The following is a 7,877-nucleotide window of genomic DNA, read 5'->3' as shown; positions in this document are numbered from 1 at the left end:
CCCGGTGCTCTACGCAAACGAACCGTGTCTCTGATCAGAGCAGCTGGAGTCTCGTAGCTTTGTGTTCACAGGCAGGGAGGGTGCTATAATGCACATAATGTGACGTCAGCACTAGTCGAAGGACCCCCAACGGTTTTTGCAGGCCGAATGGTTGTGGTACCTACACCGGTAATTGAGAAGAGGGGCGGATCTAGGTGAAACAGTCTATGTCACGGTTTCAGGCTACTGTCACCACGCCGCAGATGCGCCAAAACCCGGCCGATTGCTCGTGTACAGGGAACTGTGAATGAATCAGAATCAGAATCCTTTTATTGTCATACGCACAGCTTTTACACTGACATACGATATTGTTCCAGTGCAACCCGAACAAGATCAGACATACAACAAATACACATACAGTTCGAGTTTTACTGAGGCAGCAGCAGCAAGTGCGCACCTATTTTTCTTAGGGTGGGTAAAGATGGTTACAATAGGTGGGTAGGGTGATTGGTGACAAAAAAAAGTCGTATCTCAACACTGTGATACAATGTGTAGATACAAGAAAAAAACACCGTCTACACGGAAGCACATATTCTCACGGCCACGCAGTACACAAGGATCACTGGGAAGGTTGGATAGGGGGGGTGGGGCCCCCCCCTGTGTTACACTCCGGTCGCAGCTGCTCCTCACGGGCGCTCGCGTCTCCAGGAGTGCTCACTCGGGGGCGGGGGGTGAGTTCCGAGGAATGTCGAGGTCGAGGGGGGGTTGAGCAGCAGCATCGGCCTTCAGCACAGCGGCGGTTTTCACACTCTGAGAGCGAATTATGTTTTGGTTGGAGCCAAGGAGTCTCAGCTCAGGGGGGGGGGTCCGATTAGATTAGATTTTCCGGCGCCAGCAGGTTGTTTGCTCTGCTGGCTGTGTCCTTGACTGGTCTTGCACTGAGAGGCAGATTTGATCCAAAATGTTGGCAATTTAGACCAGTCTAGCCTCCATTCGGGCAGAAACGCGCTCCAAGTTGGTATCCATCTTCTACACAAGTTCAAAGATCGAGAGCATCCTGCTTAAGTGGGCAAGACAAGCACAGAGCTTTTGATCCACTTGTGAAAGTTTCTCGTACTGAGTCTCTCCTCCCCGAAGAATCCTTCCATAGAGCTCAGACGAATCGCCTCTCTCCGTCTTCTGCTCCCAGACTGCCTGATAGATCAGAAATCCTCCGATCCCAATGATGAGGAATCCTATTATCATAAATCCAAAGAGGTACACATCCTCCACGTCTTCCACAGACAGCTGGGCCAGGCACACCAGCCTCCACTTGCCCCATGGATCGTTGGTGTATCCAGCCGCGTGGGTGCCGTCTGGGCAGGAAGGGTCCGCTTTCCCGTTCCTTAGTGTTGAAAAAACTTTGTCGATCGAATTCAAAGACCAGCTGATCAGATCCATCTTTAGAGTGTAAAAAGAGCAGGAGTAGCAGCAGGCAGAAAGATGCAGCTCCGGGGAAGACAGACAAAAAGCTGGGGGGGGCTGATACAGGAGGAGCGAGAGGAAAAGCGTCCGTCCTCGACAAGAGCAGGAAGAGAAAAAATCTGCTCGTGAGTTCCCACTCCCTGTACAGATCGGGGAACTCAAAACTACCTACCTGCCTGTCAACTCCCATTCCACTTCCTGATGACTCGATGTATGGCAACAACAAGAGTTCATATCTGAAAGGGGAGGAGGAGGGCTTTTATAGCACCGCCACCAAATTAACTCAAAAGTGTTTGGCATGCAGCCTCATAATTAGTAGGCGTGTCCTACTTATCACACAAGATTTCAAAACAGAAATATGAAAGCAGCTCTTTGAGCCTGACCTGCAAAAGACTGTTCCTGTTACACTTGATTATTGCATGAATCAACAAATAAACCTGTCCAAAGAGGAATTTTTTGAGCCTTACTTTGAATGTGGAAACTGTGTCGGTCTCTCTTACATGAGCTGGGAGCTTATTCCATAAAACATGGGCTTGGTGGCTAAATGCTGTACTTCCAACTGTACTTTTTCTAATTCTAGGAACCCAAGTGTTCGGTTTGGGTGGTAAGGCAGTAAGAGGTCAGAGAGTTTGGTCCATAGTGGCTACAAATATTTTTTCAAAATCTTAAACTTAATAGAGTGGAATTTCTATGTTTTTGTCTCATTTTTTTTTACCTCGTAGTTTGGTGTAGATGAAGTACATTTCTTTAAAAAAGACATTTTATTCTAACCAAAATATATTCATTTGTAAATTGCATTCAGTTATAAATTGTCCAATGCAGTAAGATCCAGATTAAACAAACATAGACCACCACGTCAAGCAAAACACCCAAAAAAAAAGGTATTGTTGATACTATGTTGTTGTTTACCTTTTGGCAAATCCCTTCACAGGTCGTCACAGCGATTCAGCTTTCACTGTTTTTTTGGCAGAGAGTTTTACTTTAGGATGTTAACCCAGACTAAGTCCAGTTTGTGTCGAGTCGTGATTCACACAGGCGGTAACGAAACCCGACGGAGACAATCAGAGGATCTCAAATTAAACATGCATCAGTGTCACCTGTCACTATAAAAAAACCCGTTTCTTTCAAAATTTTAAATAAAAAAATCTGTGGAGTTATTAAAAATCAATTCTGACCAATAAAAATAGAAGAACAAGTTACCCCAAAGGCAGAATGATGTGCTTGAGGATCCATGAGTGTTGTAACCATGAACGGTAAAGAGTACAAATGTTCCTCTTTGCAGATGCAGTCACCAGTTTAACTTGAATATGTTGTGAGATACACAGATTTTCCACTGAATGGGAAGCAGATTTTGATTGGTCTGCTGAGTGGAACTTTTTTTTTCTGTGGTTTTTTCTTTTGTGTGAATTTACCAATAATCGTGTAAACCTTTGGGTCTAATATCAAAATGCTGAACTGCAGAACTGAAGGTGATAAAACATAATCTTATATCTGCTCTCATAAAATAGATTTGTTGAAGGTGGACCTAATGTATTTATTTGAATAAAGACAGTGTGACAACAGTGCTTCAGCTTTAGGATTTAGCTTCAGACCTTTCTGACTCAACCTTTATTTACATGGACTGCCTGTGATAATATTAATCTATTTAGTATTTATTGGTGTGTATTAGTGGTTTCACCTCACAGTGAGAATCCCAGCGGGGACCTTTATGTGGACTTCTCCATGTGCTTGTGTGGGTTTTCTCCGGGCACTCCGGCTTCCTCCCAGGTTGAGTGATTAATCTAAAAATGTCCCTAGGTGTGACTGTGGTTGGGATTGCATGGCCTTGTAACAGGCTGGTGACATGTCCAGCAGGGTGTACCCCGCACTCACCCAACCTGCAGGTTAAGCTCTGGCAGCTCTGTGACCCTGAAAGGCATAAAATGGGTTAAGAAGATGGATGGATTTTAACCCTGAAGAAACCAACAACACTTTTCTTCAGGGCTTTTAAAGTTAATTTAAGCAAATTTGATTTTGCTTGTTCATTTTTATAAGCAGCAATTAACAGCAGCCAAAATATATAAAAAAATCAAAACAAAATAGAAAAGAAACAAACCAAAAAATGAGGACCAAATCTGACCCAGTGGGTGCAGGGTTAGTACTCCCTTAAATTAGACAGGTTTGAAAACAAAAATTAATAAAATAGAAACCTTCCAAAAGCTTCATCCATTGTTAGTGGTGTTTAAATCCTTCCCAGCCCGCTGAACTGCAACAGCTGCTTTTCTGAACTGATAGCTGCAGACACCTGAATGCTCCAGGTGAACTAAACATCAAAACACTAGATCTCACGAAGTACATTGTTAAAGTTTTTATGTAACTTTGTAAACCAAAATGATATTTAAGTTCTTTAAACACTAGTTTGCCTTTTCTTTAGTAGAAAACATTGGATTGGCAAAGAAAATGTATTTAGTCTTTTTCTCATCTGGACTTCAAATCTTCTTTCTTGAAGATAATTTTGAATTCAAAGCAAAGACGTCAGCTGGATAAATAAGAACCATCACCTACATTTTTATTTTTCTCATTCTCGGCACAACTTGTATTTCTATTTTTATCCGTGCATGAAACTGTTAACAAAAAGGTGTTGCATGCTGCTCGTCCCTGTGGGTTTCCTGTCATTTCTCACAATTAGAGTGTGACTGATCTAAAGTTTCGATGACTTCAAGGAAGTGGTTGAACTGCCATTAATCAATACCTGAATGTTATTAAAGGACTTTTTTAATTTTCCACATGCAAATTTGGCACAAATTATTCTTTTAATTGAACTTTATTCTTTCATTGAAGAATCATTTGGAAAAAAACATACTAAATTGAAAACTGCTAAAAAATGCCACAAACAAAAAAAAATGTCTTTGGGTTGAACTTTTAGTTTGTTTTCACTGATTTCAGATTAAAGTTCAAAACCTGAGGAAATTACAACATTGAACATAAAAAACATCAAACAATTAAAACTTAAAATTATTTAAAAAAAAAAAAAAAAAAAAAGCGTATGAGCTGCTAAGTTGTGCATTTTGCCAACATTTCTGTTTTTCTCTTTTTTTAATTGTATTTGTAGATGCACACTTTAAAGAAACAGTGAATTTATCTGTAGCCTGAATTTGCTGTTCATTAGTCAGTGTGTTGATTTACACAGATGGGTGAGTGCTGCTAAACCATTGTGGGTTTCCTGTGTGTGTTTATTTTTTTTGAAGACCTGTGGGTGGTTGAGCCTGTTTCTGTTTACTTTCTTAGACACACAACAAGGTAGAGTCATCTTATGAGAAACAAAGAATTAAAAGAAAAAGATTTCATTTGATGTTTTCTTAAAGTACCTTGTGAGGTTTCTGTCTAGGAAATAAAAGATCCAACATGATAAAGCTGAAGTTTGTACTAAAGAGCTCTAGTTTTCTGCAGAAGAACTGAAGTGTTGAATTTACTCTAAAGATGCCAAAGATAACATTAAAGATGCCAAAGATAACATTAACAAAAATATCTGCCAACATGTATATCTGTGACAAAGAGCTTTGTTAGTTTTCTGATAACAATCTTGGACTCATATGTAGAAAATGTTCTACAGCTTTGATGTTTTGACAGTAGAATATGTGCTGAAGTCAGAAGCCTGAGTAGTTCTCTTCCTCTTTGGTTTCAGTGATGGTTGTTGTATTTCCAGGGCAGCATAGCACACATCTTCATCCTGGAATGAAATATTTACATTACACAAAATATAAAACTAGATTAGGCATGTCCAAAGTCCGGACCGGGTTGAGATTTTCACCAGTCCGCATATCATCAATAACCCCCAGTGGCCCCCAGTATTTTCTAAAAACTGAGTCTAGGATTTCTTGATTGTGGTCGGCTAAATGACATTTTAAACCTAAGAGAACAGTGTAGTGTGACCCTTCTGTGAGGCTTTCTAGCTCATTTCCTTTTCGTAATTTTTATATAATTTTCTAATTAGGTACGGCCAGTGCCCGGAGGAAGAATTATGATTAATGTTACAGATAGGTTCAAACATATGACCAATAACAACATTTAGCCTTGGATGCACTTAAAATACATGCGAGCAATGCAGCAATCTTGGTTGCATGTATTGTGGCCAACATGAATTTCCATCATTTTTTGTGCTTGGTGGCACGTAAATATGTCTAAATAAATAGAAATGAATAGTAATAAGTTGAGAGCGGGGACCACCACGTCCAGGACAAGTAAAAAATTGCATATTATTTCAGTAAAATATGAAATAACTGTGTCTGTCTTGTATGCCAAGAGACTCTTTTTAAGGAGTTTTATGTCAAGAGGGACTACCAAACAAGATAAACCAACTACGACAATGAACTGTGCAAAAAACGGACAAACTGAAAATAGTTTTGGTAAAAACATATTTAGATGTGTTTGTTTTCTAAGCGATGAAATGAAAAGCCATTGCAATAACAGGTTATTAAACAGTCTATTTGCATTTTTTATTATTGATATAGCTAAAAAAAATGTCAGGCCATTTTCACCTCATCAAATCTGGCCCTCTTTACTAAAAGTTTGGACAACTCTGAAGAAGGTAGTATTTAGTCCAAAAATATACAATAAAGAGATTAGTTAATAAGATTCCAATGTAAACACTAAATGCAAAACAACTATCTACAACTCTCACTCTACTTTCTGTGTACCAGGGTTAGGATGTCATGTTATGGTGAAATTTAGAATCAAAAAGAGATGCTGGATCAGTACATTTGGTCTGTTAACTACTACAGAAGAAAAGATTGATGTTTTTTACCCCGTTAGGCAGCCAGAGGACTGTTGTTTATTCATCTGTTTTTTCTCCACCTTTCTAATTCCAACTCACAATCCCAGAATCACGTATTGAATCAAAACCTAAAACTGCCTGATATCAGTACTCAGTACTCAATACCAAATGAAGCAAACAGTTTACAAGCAAGCATTGACAGGAATTTGGTAGCTAGACTTAAAGTGAGACTAAACAATAAAAGGAAAAGTTGCTCAAACAGCTAAAAAGCAATTTCTAGAAGACGCAGGTTTTATAAACATGAAAGTCCATAAAGACTTTCTGGGCGCACATTAAAAGAACATTTAAATAGACCAAATAAATTCCACTTTAAAATACAAATTTACTAAAATAATAATGAGAAATCAACTGGCTTTTTAAATATTAAATATTTTAGTCAGAACTAGTTCCTGATTTTATACATTACTCTAAAACTCTGACAGGCTGTTGGTGCTTTTTGGCTGTTGGTGCTTCTTACCTGTTGCTGTGTCGGTCTCGTCCGATCTCTTGAGTTCTGTATCTTTTCAGAATTTTGAGAAGAGTTTTCTGCAGAAGCTTGAAGAAAACCTTTAACAAAAACAGAACAAAAACATGTGATGAATGTTTAAATGCAGCATCAGGCATGAATTTAGTTATCTAAGGAAAGTACTGAGATACCTGATTTCTGACAAATCCTGTAAACCAGAACTGAGAGGAGAGCAGAGAGAACAGAAATGATCGGACACACAGAGAAGAGCAGCTTCCAGCACACACCATCGTTCTGCTGACTGTCACTGGTACAGTTATGAGGCCCATTGGAGCCTGGATGAAAAAATAAAAATAAAGCTGTTGTATTTGTTTAACAGTTAAGATACTTTTTTAGAAGGTGGCGTCTTAAGAAAAGTACAACAACAACAACAAAAAACGAATTGCAATTGTTCTATCTATTTTAGACATTTTTCTTTTTCAGTTTGCTGACATAATTTAAGTTGAGTTCATATTTTGGTATTCCATCAAAAATAAAAACACTGAATGATCATTCATATAAAAAAGATACATACAAGAAATGTTGAAAATTCAAGATTTGAACTGGCGCAAAATATGCGATGACAGAAATTGTTTTACTTCATCTCATTAATAATTTTCAGCAGTAAAAAAAAATATTTACCACAGAAATTTAGCAAATTATTTTCAGTAAATTTCTGCTAAAGTCAGTTTGCGAAAAAAAACACTATAAAAGTTTCATCAGAACACATTTGGGTAAAATACTTACTGATGGAGATTTTTCTAATTTTGTTGCTGTATTTATACCATGTGTTTAGATCAATGTCATTTGCCTTTCCTATCATCCTTCCTTCAGTTCCACAGTAGTAAAATCCTTCATCAGAACAGGTGACATTGATGATCGTCAGGTCGTAGGAATGAGAGAAAACGTTCTTTGTCCATATGAACCGACTTTTCCTTGAAATTTTAAAGAAGTAATCTTTATCTAGAACTAGAACAGGTTGGTTCTCATGGAAAGATATTCTAAACCACACAATCAGTTGTCCAGCTCCCATTTTACAGTCACAATAGAGAGTGATGTTGTCTCCATGTCTGACTGTCAGCTCAGACATTGATGCTGAAGTCCAGTTTAAACTGCAGGAAACTGCTCCTGGAAGAC

The 7,877-nt window shown here is 38.6% G+C and overlaps 1 long non-coding RNA gene across 1 annotated transcript; it reads right to left on the bottom strand.

Moving 5' to 3' along the window:
• Window positions 1–291: 291 nt before the first annotated feature.
• On the bottom strand, window positions 292–7,206 carry LOC144994811 (uncharacterized). Its single transcript, XR_013658454.1, has 3 exons — window positions 6,893–7,206; window positions 6,714–6,802; window positions 292–5,152 (listed from the first exon to the last, which is right to left on the bottom strand). It is a non-coding gene; the product is annotated as an uncharacterized LOC144994811 (long non-coding RNA).
• Between the last annotated feature and the right edge of the window lie 671 nt (window positions 7,207–7,877).

This window comes from Oryzias latipes, chromosome 1 (assembly GCF_053564925.1).
Source record: "Oryzias latipes strain Hd-rR chromosome 1, Olatipes_Hd-rR_3.1".
In the NCBI taxonomy this organism is placed as follows: domain Eukaryota; kingdom Metazoa; phylum Chordata; class Actinopteri; order Beloniformes; family Adrianichthyidae; genus Oryzias; species Oryzias latipes.
The sequence above is the reverse complement of the archived record's forward strand: the minus strand, read 5'-3'. Positions and strand labels throughout refer to the sequence as shown.